General features: G+C 38.3%; 1 protein-coding gene across 1 annotated transcript in view; it reads right to left on the reverse strand.

The window, feature by feature from the left end:
* The window catches only part of ESR1 (estrogen receptor 1), a 177,462-nt gene that overhangs the window by 81,143 nt on the left and 82,644 nt on the right, over nt 1-13,675 (reverse strand). The window lies entirely within an intron of this gene.

Genomic DNA, 13,675 nt, shown 5'->3' on the forward strand with positions numbered 1-13,675 from the left:
TCAAACACCAGCCTGGGGGAGACATGATTTGATGCTCCACTCCTCTCAAAAAATAAAAAAATCAGTAACTGAACTGAATAAATATTGTCCTACTATATGAACTGCCAAAGCATGCCCTAGCTTCTAGCATACAACTAATCACACACGTTTCACTGAGCAGGTCATCAGGGATAGCTGAACGCTATGTGTGGCTCAAATAGATAACAAATGTTGGACCCCAAAACTGCTCATGAATGCTGTGGTGCTAGTGTTGAAAGCCTTAAGAGGCTTGGATCCACAAATTATTTTAATTATAGCTTAATCCAGCACCGAACACTTGTTCTTTGTTAGTGGGGAAGAACCACTCAGGGAGGTTTTCCCCATCATATGTTGTTCAGATACTATGGTAATGAGTGCTACATAAGCAGACAAAAAACTATATAATAAGGATAAATATAAAATGAGAAGATAGGTCACATGGCAACCCTCTTGTTAAGTGAAGAGAAGCACAGAAAATACACCTAGACTGTAAGATTTCTGGAGCATGAACTGTCTTTGTTCCTTGTTTGGATAGTGCTTAGCACAGTGAGGCCCTGATCCTTGATTGGGATACCTGCCATAGTAGTAGTAACAGCAGCAGTAACAACAGAAGGCCTGGCCTGAGCAGAACAAATTCTCCCTTTGTGGAAAAAGTTACAAGGAAAAATATTCTGAAGGAGCCTAGGTGGGTTCCATCAATGCAGAGAGAAGACAGAGGTCGGATAGGGAACTGGGGAAGAGGCTGGGAGAATAGTTTAGAACAGAGGTTCTCAAACTGGGGTCGGGACTGAGAGGTTATTCCATGGGGGGTCGTGAGCGGTCAGCCTCCACCCTAAACCCTGCTTTGCCTCCAGCATTTATAATGGTGTTAAATATATAAACAAGTGTTTTTAATTTATAAGGGGGGGGTCGCACTCAGAGGCTTGTACTCACTTTGTACTTTGTACTCACCAGTACAAAAGTCTGAGAACCACTGGTTTAGAAGAACCACCAGAGAGTGGTCAAGAGATATCATGCTGATTGAGTGGGGTGGATGTGTCATATTGGGCACTCACTGCACCCACTGAAAAGCAATTCATCTCAAGCCCTCTCAAAGGTGTCAAAATCGTCACGCTTATGGGCATGCTTTAAATATAACAAGGGCCCCAAATTTGGTAGCATTGACACCACACTCCCCCACCCCAGCACAGTGCTTTCTTTCTGTAAGCAAACATCCATATAAATGGTTTTCAAACTTTTCCATAATGTGAACCAATGTTACAAGACACACACACACACACACACACACACACACTCCATAAAGAAAGGGAGGGTGGCCATGACTCTCCTGAAACCTGTTCATGACCTCCAGGCTGCGAATCTCTGATCTATATGAATAAACATCTTCCCACAGAAAATTACATTTCACTGAACGAGAGCAGTGTGAAGAGGGCAGAATTTTTATTCTAATCTACTAATACCCTGTAGCTCCGCTAACCATATTCAATGAATCTTTCCACATACACTGGGTTCATTAAATCTCTCACACCATCACCTGACCTTTTCATGTTTTACCCATTAGTTAAACTAATATTTTTTCTAAGCCAAGTACCTTAAAAGGTTTGCTGTTCCCATTTTTCATAAATTCATTGCTATTTTTCCTACTACAAAGGCTTCCTAACAGCAGGAACAAAAGACATTTTGGCAAAACTTCATCCTACACCAATTCTCACGAGTAGATTACTGGAGACTATTGAATAAGAGATCTTAACTGCTAATTTCTGTTGCATGGTTTATAGGACTATGATGTTTGTGAATTAAAACTTGCCTATGAAATCAGCAGGCACAATTGTGTGAAAAAAAGCCATGTGGTTCACATATACTAGAGCACATCATAACTTCACCACATCCTGGATTATAGAATCGCTGATTCAACACATCTCTGGTTTAAAAAAAAAATCAGACTGATTGAAATATAAAATGTGCCTGTCTATGAAACCTGTTAACATTTACCCGCTTGCTGTGATTAGCATTATAGAATCGCTTGACATGCAAATTCATGCCCATTTTGTGTAGGCCAAACCCACTCCGAAACCCATCTATTAAAAATCACCACTTGGCATTGGCAAGAATGCAACATTCTGTTGTGTGTGAAAAAGACTTTTTCTTATATGCTTTGTCCATCCAGTCATTCCTTCTTCCCAGATCATTGTTTCACAGAATGATAAGTTTGGTGTTAGTAGAGGTTGAAACCAGAAGACCACATCTGAACTGGCACTGAGGTCATAAGAAAGCTTTGTGCCTGGGGGTAGAGGCAAGATGGTCTCATCACAATTCCTCCTCACACATTCTCAAGACCACCAAATTATTTACATTCCTGATAAAGTCACATGGCTCATTACAGCAAAGAAGATCAGAGAACATTCACTTAGAGCACAACATGTGATATGCTGTAAACCAACACCAGATAATACCACTCAGTGGTCAAATAGACCTGCACTGAAGACAAAAAAAGATTACATGAATATTTTAGGCCCAGAAATATTCCAAGATTCAATAAGTGTATACACTAATAATTAATTTCCATACAGGTGAATTTTGTCTTGCAAATTTAAGTCACCAGTAAAGTTGGCTGGCCTATATTTCTTATATCTGACACAGTAGTGAAGCATCTAAGTAGATGTCTGGTGTAACCAATTATTGTACAGTATCTTTTTTTTGCTATATTTGTGTGAGGGCTTTTTTTTTTCCTCTTCAAAAACACAATATACTCTTCTATAGTTAAGGTTTAAAGTTTAAAGTTTGACTCTTAAGTGCTCTACAATCCATGTTTACTCCGATTTTCTACAAGTTTTGTCTATGTTCTAAATATGTTCTTCCGGAAACCAAACACACTATGGAGCTGATCCTGCACAGCAATCCACCCACATGGGGTCCCACTGACTTTACACAGGCATACAGGTCCCTTTGGGCCAATCCCTGTGCAGGATCAAGATCAAATTTAAAAATGGAAGATTCCTCACTAGCAAGGCATGGATAAAATTACCAAAATGTTTGTGTCCCTGTGATCAAGATGCAGAGGGCAAGATCCTCACGTGGTGTAAAAGTTAGCTGAGTTCCATAACACTAGCTCAGGATATAAACCCAAAAGACTATTTCTGTACTAAACAAGAAAAAACACATTGGAGAGACAGAGCATATAGTTGTTGCTTTGGCTCACTTGTTTTTAATAGATGTGTCAAAATTGTTCTACACACCCACATTTCATTCCTGGACACCTTCTGATAGTGTTCATGATTATTGCTAGGAGCAGAGGGTTTGAAGTAATTTCTAAAGGTAAGGTACTGCACTGTAGGATGGAGCTAGGAGGATCTGACAACTTCATGAGTCTGCTAAACATGTTGCCTTTTATCCATACTGTAGAGGAACATTTGTAGACCTTCATCAGTTCAGCCAGAATTAAGCTAAATATCTCATTCCAGTGATGATTAGTGGTACAGTCAACTGGTACACAAAACATGGTACAGTCATGCATATGACAACCAATACACTCAATGCTTGTTAAAAATTTTTGTAAAATACTGTGCTAATATGTAGTATATACATTGCAGCACAAGGCATTGCAAATAGTGGCTTCTGGTGACATCTTTTTGCCTATGAATGCAATTTAAGGTGTTGAAAGTGATCTTTAAAGTCTTATCTGGGTTGGACCATATATACCTGAGATATCACCTGTCTCTCTGTTTCAGCACGATCTTTCAGATTAACTAGAGTGCAGTGTTCTTTCTAATATTGCCTTGACTTGCATATGTGGTGGCTGCTGATAGGCCATCTACAATTCTGGAATTCACTTCCACATTGGTTCAAAAGAGCCAGTTTGTTAACCTTCAGTGCATGGTGTAAAGACTATCTATTTTCACAGGACTCTCTGCCTGGTGGTGATAGTGGGGAATATACGGTATTGATGATGTGCTTATTTTCTAGATGGAGCATATTATTTTTATTTAATGTCAGTTAACTAATTTTGTTGTTTTGTTTAAATTATGTGTCCAGAGACAAATGAAATGGGTACTTTATTATAAATCAGGAAAATCAAGTTTACACCGGGCCATATTGTATTTTAGATTGGAAGTTGTCACTTAGGTTAGGATTTAGATTAGTTATGTCCTAATCCAGGATTTTTCCTCTCTATATGTTAAGGAAATATTTAGGGTTCCTCTGACATCAATGAGATAAATTGTCTCAGTGGGAAACTGTTCTAAATGGTGCATTTTAGAAGAATACAGAGCAACCTGTTAATTTCATTTTTTTGCTGGAACTCTTAGTTTTGGCACTTAACATCAACAAAAGCTGATATGTCAATTGAATATTCAATATTGAATATTCACTTAATTAAACAGGTCCATTTCTGCTGAGTCCTAAGTGAAAATAATCTGTTTAAGAAAAGATATTCCTTTTTTCATTTCCCCTAGGCACATCTGCGCCTCCACTAGAAGAAATCAGAGCCAGCCTCACAGTTTGAGAATCAGAGCATTAATCTAAGCAAATATTTTAACCAAATTTATATAACCTGTCTCCTCAACAGCTCCATATTTGGCTGTCTGTGTTCTTAAGTCAGACAGGGAAGTGTTGGGCAATACACACAGGTGAAGTATGTCTGCCAGTTATTTTATGTGCCATATGCTGTTGCTGACCTGTAAAAGAACTGACTACTTGTAATCATACAAATAATTCACATTTCAAATGTGTATATTGGATTGATTTTTGAGAGTTTCCCACTAACTTTACTTTAAAAATGAAGAAAGAGGTTTCTTCAGAAGTCAGTTTTTTGAACCCAGAGAATGTACCCAACATACCTTGGTGCAAACCAAGCTTTATATTTTACTTCAGAAGAAACATCTTAATAACTTAAGTTCTGCTTTGCAGCCTCAGAGACTGAATCTGAGAATTTTAAATGCATTCCTCATCTCTCACATCAGGCAGTGAAATTATTATGATCACAGACAGAAAGTCCTTTAAATCTGTATAAGAATTACTGCTCATCAGAGATTTATGTAAGTTTCTACTACTAACTCTTCACTTATCTCCTAGATGGAGAAATGAGATGTTTATTCTATTATTCATTATCTTGGACTAAAGGAATAAGTCTCTCCCTGAAAAATTTGAGGGCCTCCAAATTTCTTTCAGCCTATCAAATTTTAACTTGGGTTTTTATAAGTAAAAGAAAAACAAGCCACAGACCCGTATTCCTAAGGCAAACATTTCTATCAAGTTACAATTTGACTAACCCATTTCTACAGCCAAACTTGAACTGAATCTTTAAGTTCCTACAATGTATGGATACATTAATTCCAGTCTGTACGGAACCAGAACTGCAAAAATACTATGAGGAAGGCTATTCTATCAAAAATGGAAGTACTGAGAATCTTGCAAAAAAAAATCTTGTTCTTGCACTATTTCCATTTGAGTTTTAAAGATACGATGATGAAGATTTTCAAACTCCAAATAAGTACCCAATTTTCAAAATTGTTGAGCACTGGCAGCTCCCATAGAAGTGAATAGGACCAGCTCAACAGCTGAAAACTAGGGCATATATTTAGTGCCTATATATGGATCTAGCCACCTATTTTTGAAAACTTTTGCTAATAAGCTCAGATAATTTAGAAATGCTTTGAATAAGTAGAACTCTTGGGTGATTATTTTATCCTAACCAAAAGTTCAACTTCTAATCTTTCTGACAGTCTCTATTTTTCCTCCCATCTACTAGTGGAAAGTGATAAAACATCAACTTCATTTGTACATTATGTCAATTATTCCTGAGAGAGCAGGAAAATTTGGTTTGTATAGAATTGACCCCAAACTGTCTATTTTAGATTTAGAAAATCATTCAACATTTTTGAAGTCCAAATTCTGCTTCACTCTGGAAAAACCTTAGTGCTGGAATGATTTATATGTTGCTATTTTATTTCTTCTGTAGTCCTAGAAGCTTGGCAAAAATGACTATCAAACGAATAACTTATTGTTTTCATAGCACAGCAGTACTTAAAGCACAGTTCTTTTTTAAATTAATTTTTTGTTTAAAAACAATGGTTTAAATTAAGGGGGGGGAAGTATTTCACAAAACTCAAGGAAACTTTTGTGAAACCTAAAAAAAAAGTTCTGCGTGTTTTGTAAACTCCAAACTACCACTGGATTCTTCAGTCATTATTGTGTATTCACTACCTCAGAAGTACTAAGTATGACAAACAGAAGGAGACCATCCATTCTACTAAGACACTTTAGACAATCTTTAAAATATCCTTCTTCTTGGTTTCAAACATATGTCCATGCAAATATGTTGGTGAATATGAATAGTAACAATAAATCTGTGAAACCAGTTATTACTAATAGGGATAGTGAGTCTAAGAGCTGCAGTAATAACAAAACCTTGCAAACCTCTTGAAGAGGGATGATACAAATAACTGATGTGCATGTGATCATGCAAGTAGAGACTGTATCATAATGCATATGCACAAGAAGGCTAAAATAAGTCTGCACACAATCTTAATTCTGGCATTTACTAACATTTGACTGCTTAACTTTGCAACGTTAATATTCCTTTAATGCATTATATATATTTTATATAACACATAGTACATAGGAATTGCTGTATCTATAACTGAAATGTAGTTATCACTAGATGAAACAACAGCTATTTAACAGCGCACATTAGGACAGGACATGAGTGCAGTATCCTGTAAAAATTGTAGAACAATTTAAGTGGGCTAAATGAGAATTCAGACCAGCAGTGAATATCCCCACTGTTGCAGTAAGTGACATAGGATCTTAATGGACCACAAGTGGTCAGCTCCTTAGTTTTACATCACATTCAAAAGACAATGCCTACAGCAGTCCGGATCCCACCTTAGTAGCAAGCTGGGGCCCTGGTTCAGTAGCGACGAAGACTGAAAATGTTATTGAAGACCCATATGTTGCAGCTATGGCATTCTTCTCAAGGTATCCAGTTAAAACAAAAACAAAAAAACCCATGACCTAGTCCAACTCCTTGTAGCTTGTGAGAACTCTCCATAGCACTGATTAACCTGGTAGTGATGCAGGCCTTATCACCTTTCTTCAAGAAATCATCTGAAAGTTCATCATTGATGTGCAGCTTGACCTCAGCTAGCCATTCATTTTCAGTGACAACTTCTTGTTTGTTGATTTGTCAATCGGTGTGCAAAGCTATATAAATTACTTCACTCCTTGCATGCCCTTAAAGTCAGGTCAGACAGGAGATCTTGGCTCTACGATAGTGGGCTCCTAAGGGGCTTTCTGACTCTATATAGTAGGTCAATGTGCACTTTATCTTAGAAAAACAGACTTATAAATGTAAGCATTAATGTAAACTTTTTTTGTAATAAAAACTGGTTATCCTCAGTACTCTCTAATTTGGGAGGGCTTTTTTGTTTGTTTTGAAAGAATAACAACTGAAAAGAGTTTCTCTCCCATCATTCTTGGCTTTGGTCCATGATCAAAGACAGATCCTAACAGGGAATTGTAGATATTCCTCCCTTTATTGTATGGTAATTCTCACTATTCTCTCCATAAACCTTTTCTTCTTGGTACCACTTACATTCCTGAAAGGAGGGCAAGGATAGCAATGAAGATGACTTGTCTATTGTGAGTCTATTTCCCTTCCTTCTCCCCAAATCTAATATCATCTCTATGAAAGACATCCATTCTTTAGGCTGTGCTCACGATCATGACATAAGAGCCTTCCTGTACCCATTGTTCTTTGGTATATATATATAAAAATAAATAAAAGCAGAAATATTTAAATCAGCTGTACAGACTGTATGTGATGAAATAATGGAGAAAACCCTATATGCACTTGTAGCATGATAACAAATTTGATTACTATTACCCCTTTCACCTGAGTATCTCAAAGCAGCTAACAAACATACATGAGTTAAGTTCCCAATGCTCCTGAGAAGTAGGAAACTGGGATATGTGAGATTAAGTGACTTGTACAAGGTCACACAATATATACGTAGCAGAGCTGAAAATAGACCCTAGATCACCTGACACATTGCTGTGCCTTAACCATGAGTATCTTGTCTATTAAGTCACTGTTTGAAATACATTTAACGGAAACTTTTGGCCCACAAAAACTGTGCAGTTTTTTGAGCACATGAATGCCAGATGCATGCAGCAAGCTGGAGATTTGTGGATGCAGCCCTGACCTGTACATGTCCACTGGGCATTTTGCATATTCAGCTCACACATTTTTGCACATGTATTTTTAAAAATCTGGATTCTATGACAGAGGAAAAAGTTTTGTTCACATAAATGAAATATTGCTTTTTAATGTTGTTGTTTAATTCTACAGATGCAATTGACTGGACTGGCACAGGAGTTCTGTGCTGCCAGAAGGAAAAAACATTCCAGCTCTACCTCAAATTCCCTACTTCCTTGTGTTGTTGCAGGCTATGAATTTAATGGTAGAGACAGCCATCTTACATTATCTTTAAAAACCTGCTCCCTGAGTTAGAATACCACCTCAGAAACAAAATACTTAAGAATTAAGGCATTAATTTGTCAACATGGTGGCCCAAAATAATAACTTACAAGAACCATCCCTTCCTTCATGCCTGGTCTCTTTGTCTTCTAACCTCTAAACACTCTAGAATAAAGCTACTTCTAAACAGCCTACTACCTCTCAATTTCAGGGTCCTATAGTCGATACCCATTAGACTGAAATCCATACAGATGACAGGTAAAAATCCAAAAATTTACAAGGCACGGAATCCAATAGTCTTGGAAACCTAACACTTCTATCAAACTAAGAAAGCAAATATCTGAGAGGGCAGGAGAGTTAGAGTCTGGTCACTAGGCAACTGGATTGTAGGTAGCAGCTTCTCTCCAAGGACCCGAGTACTGCTTTGTTTTTCCCCATCAGTGCTACTGCATATAGAATTTCTGCTGATTTGCCAAATAAACAGATTTTAAGATGGGAAAGAAGCTTCCATCTAGACATTTGCTGCATAGCATTGGGCTTTAGCTCTCCTGAACCAGAAATATTTTCTTCCCATTTTGGATTTCTGGTATATAGACTTTCCTTTTTTCTTTTTTTTCTGGTCATTTTATTCTATCTTCAACAATACAATTGGTTTATCTTATGAGATTAGATCAAATATATGGTTTTCGGCTATCAATCATTTTATCCCTGCAACTTGTATGACAGTGTGGTGTTTTACTTCAATAACCTACTATATTATATACCACAATAACAAAACCTCATAGACTCCTCTCCCAATACATGTACAACCTTTTTCCTGTAAAGAATCCCACATTTAGAAGGAACTGGTATAATTAAGCAGTGGATTTAATTTAAAGACTGGATTAAACAATAATATGACTAAAAATATAAACACCTGATGAAAAGAAAGAAGATTTCAGAACTACACAAAACCAAGCAGAAACAAGTGAAAAGGATAATATGAGAAACAAGACATAATGATCAAATTGTAGAGAAAAATGTTCAATAAAAGAATTCTATACAGACAGAAGTTAAGAGAAAATTGTAAAAATTGTTAAGAAGGAATTGGAGAGAAATCTAAGGAAACAACAGTTATTTTGCAGAAGACTTTAAAGAGAAGGAAGAAGAAGCTGAGCTGCCAAAGACAGTGATCATACTTTTTGGCCTACTATTACATAACACCCACGTATAGTGTAGGCAAGACAAACATAAGCATTAAGGAAATAATGGTGAATTATACTTGGTAGAAATAGGAAATAATGAAAAATTGAATTGCTACTATACTTCTGAAATTGCCAAACTATCCAAAACCTTAAAATGCAATCGTTTTTTAGATAACGGTGGTTTCTCCACCAGTAAGTCCATGCCATTTTGAAATGTAAGGATATGGGTGTGGAAGTGGGGAGGTGTCCAGCTGCCTGCTCTTCCTCTTGAGAGCATTACAATGGATGAAATCGTTCAACGTTACACTGGGCAGACCTCAGCCTTCCAGTCCTCTTAGGACTTATAAAGAAGAGGCCAGTTCAAATAGATAGGTACTTTCTAAATGTTCTAGTAATAATCAACCTCTTCTAGTGAAAACTTGCACATTATTTGCAGATAAATAGAGTGATTAAGTACACAACTGTCCAATGTACCAAAGGTACCTATTAAGCTGTTATCTTAATCATTCTAATTTGTATGAGTGAATATTAGCATGAACTGGGTGAAACATAACAGAATAAATTTAAGAATAAACTGTATGCAATATATACGATTATAATTATATCACCATTTGTGATTTTCTCTAGTCCTTTGCAATGAAATATGGAAATGACAGGGTCTGTTAATGGATTGCTGTGTTCTACATTTGAGAGATGAAGTGGGAATAGAAACTGGTAGTGTAGTGGATGAGTGGCACTGCCTGCACAGGTTGTAGGTATAATCCAGCCCACTTGCACACTGAAAAAAAAAGTTAGAACTGTTTAATTAAAAATCAGATGCTCCTTCTCAAAAATGTACTTGGTTCAATTTATTTTTCTTACAGACCATGATTGGATACTACAATTCTCATCAGAATGCAGATAATATTTTGGGGGTGGAGTTGGGTTGTTTAAGATACTCTATAGTCTACATTTATTTGCAGATGTAACTTTACTTCATTTCCAGAATTTAGACTCCATGCAACGTGGAAGCTTCTTTACCCTTGCTGGTGCCAAAAAATACATATAGTAAAATTAGTGACACTTCTTCTAATTGAGTTGGAAACTGATTTGATTAACAATTTGAAAGCATAAATATAATAGAGAATAATGAAAAATGATTTAATTTAGCAGCAATGGAAACACTAGTATGGACTGGGCACCGACAGAAAAAAGGAATGTATGTGACGTGCACACAGAATGGCATCAGCAGGACATGGATCAATACTCTCTGACATGTCCTATCACACAAAGAACTGGAAAGAAGAAGGATTTGCCCAACTGCTTTGTGTCTACACTAAAACCTCTACTATTGCTACCACTGGTGGAGCTGCACTAGTGGTAGTACAAGGGTGAGACATTTCTCAGGAAAAGTAGCATAGACAAGCCAATAGTGGCATGGTTGGCACTAAACATGGTATGGTCTGAACACAGCATGGTCAATACTTAGAATACATGGCAGCTAGTTATGTTTCACTCTTGCCAGAGGCCTGTACTGACACATCTAACCACTTCCGTGCCTTTATTTTGCTTTATACACAGGACCCCCCCAATCATGCACTTCTTTAAATCAATAGTTTTAACAAAGTGAAGTGAAATTAGGCTCTAAGGGTGCCCCAAAAATATATGGTTGCTGGGGCTGCTATCTGGCCTAGATAAGAGCAGAAGGCTGGGCTGTATTGTTTTTACAAACCAATTTTCATTATTTTAAAAACTATGTTTATAGAAGATGGAGATTTGCCGAAGCCACTTACGATTATGTTCTAGGTCCAAATGTCCTATTGTGTTTCAGCATGATGGTCCTCCCAAAGAGATTTAGAGGCCTGGCAGACTGATGCTTTCTTTTTCCATTTTTTTCTCTCTCTATAAATTACTGTGATCATTGGGAAGCTGACTGTGAAAATATTCCAAATTCAAGATTTATAGATATTAATGTACTACTTTTGGAATCAGTTCAGACCATCTGAACACTCATTTATTATAGAATGCTTTTAAGAATGCCATTAAATAGAAACTTGAATGGTGCTGGAGTCCCAGCTGGGTAAACAGTTACTTTCAAGGAGAACTGTTGTCAGGAATTAGCTGAAAAAAAATTAGAATTAAGGTCTGTCTTAAAACAAATGTATATTCAACTGCACAGTTAAGGTGGTAGCCCATAAACACTTGCCCAAATCCATAGAACTAGACTGGGACTTGGACTACGCACCTTATGTAAGGGAGGAAGAGGGAGTGTGTAGACCATCCAGGTCGATCTGAGTTCCTAGACCTTACGTTCAGGTGTGTAGGAGTACATGGATGCTGCTTATTTCCCATTCAGACAAAGTGGATATAGAATGAGCAGAGCCTGGTCTTCACACCCCACATCACTGGCAAACAAAGCTGAGTTGGCACAGAGGTGGTGGTCATTTGCTGCTGTTATAGACCAGCAGCAAAATTATAACACCCCCACCCAAAGCAAGAATGAAACACAAAGGAATTGTGAATCACTGGTGTTTCCCATAGTCATAATGCCTCAGGGACATGCTTATGGGGATATAGGTTACACACCACCACCTGGCTCTTCTGAATCCTTTCCACATCAATCATCAGATGTTACTTAGGGTATGAACAAGGCTTCACTATCCCTGTTTACCCTGGGCCCTCTTTGCATGTCCAGTGTTGTTAAGACCCATATGTTTTCCCTCTCTGAGAATATGTAGATCTATCTGAGCTAGCTTTGATCTAGTTAGATCAAATGGCAGTGGAGCTGCAGCAGCATGGGCAGCATCACCTGCGTACACACAGATACATGAGTGGTCACTGCCCATGCTGCTGCAGCTTCACCACTACTGCAATGCATCCAAGGGTGCTGAGGGAGTTGGCTAATGTGATTGCAGAGCCACTGGCCATTATCTTTGAAAACTCGTGGCGATCGGAGGAGGTCCCGGATGATTGGAAAAAGGCAAATATAGTGCCCATCTTTAAAAAAAGGGAAGAAAGAGAATCTGAGGAATTAGAGACTGGTCAGCCACACCTCAGTCCCCAGAAAAAATCATGGAGCAGGTCCTCAAGGAATCCATTTTGAAGCACTTGGAGGAGAGGAAGGTGATCAGGAACAGTCAACATGGATTCACCAAGGGCAAGTCATGCCTGACCAACCCAATTGCCTTCTATGATGAGATAACTAGCTCTATGGATATGGGGAAAGCAGCGGACATGATATACCTTGACTTTAGCAAAGCTTTTGATATGGTCGCTCACAGTATTCTTGCCAGAAAGTTAAAGAAGTATGGGCTGGATGAATGGACTATAAGGTGGATAGAAAGCTGGCTAGATAATAGGGCTCAACGGGTAGTGACGAACGGCTCGATGTCTAGTTGGCAGCCGGTCTCAAGCAGAGTGCCTCAGGGATTGGTCCTAGGCCAGTTTTGTTCAACATTTTCATTAATGATCTGGATGATGGGATGGATTGCACCCTCAGCAAGTTTGCAGATGACACTAAGCTGGGGGGAGAGGTAGATATGCGGGAGGGTAAAGATAGGGTCCAGAGTGACCTAGACAAATTTGAGGATTGGGCCAAAAGAAATCTGATGAGGTTCAAGAAGGCTAATGGCATATTGGGCTGCATTAGTAGAAGCATTGCCAGCAGATTGAGGGAAGTGATTATTTCCCTGTATTTGGCACTGGTGAGGCCACATCTGGAGTACTGCGTCCAGTTTTGAACCCCCCACTACAGAAAGTATCGGACAAATTGGAGAGTCCAGCAGAGGGCAACGAAAATGATTAGCAGGCTGGGGCACATGACTTATGAGAACAGGCTGAGGGAACTTGGCTTATTTAATCTGCAGAAGAGAAGAGTGAGGAGGGATTTGATAACAGCCTTCAACTACTTGAAGGGGGGTTCCAAAGAGGTTGGTGCGAGGCTGTTCTCAGTGGTGGCAGATGACAGAATAAGAAGCAATGGTCTCAAGTTGCAGTGGGGGAGGTCTAGATTGGATAT

The sequence above is a fragment of the Terrapene carolina genome, unplaced genomic scaffold, assembly GCF_002925995.2.
Source record: "Terrapene carolina triunguis isolate 2854851 unplaced genomic scaffold, T_m_triunguis-2.0 Scaffold85, whole genome shotgun sequence".
In the NCBI taxonomy this organism is placed as follows: domain Eukaryota; kingdom Metazoa; phylum Chordata; order Testudines; family Emydidae; genus Terrapene; species Terrapene triunguis.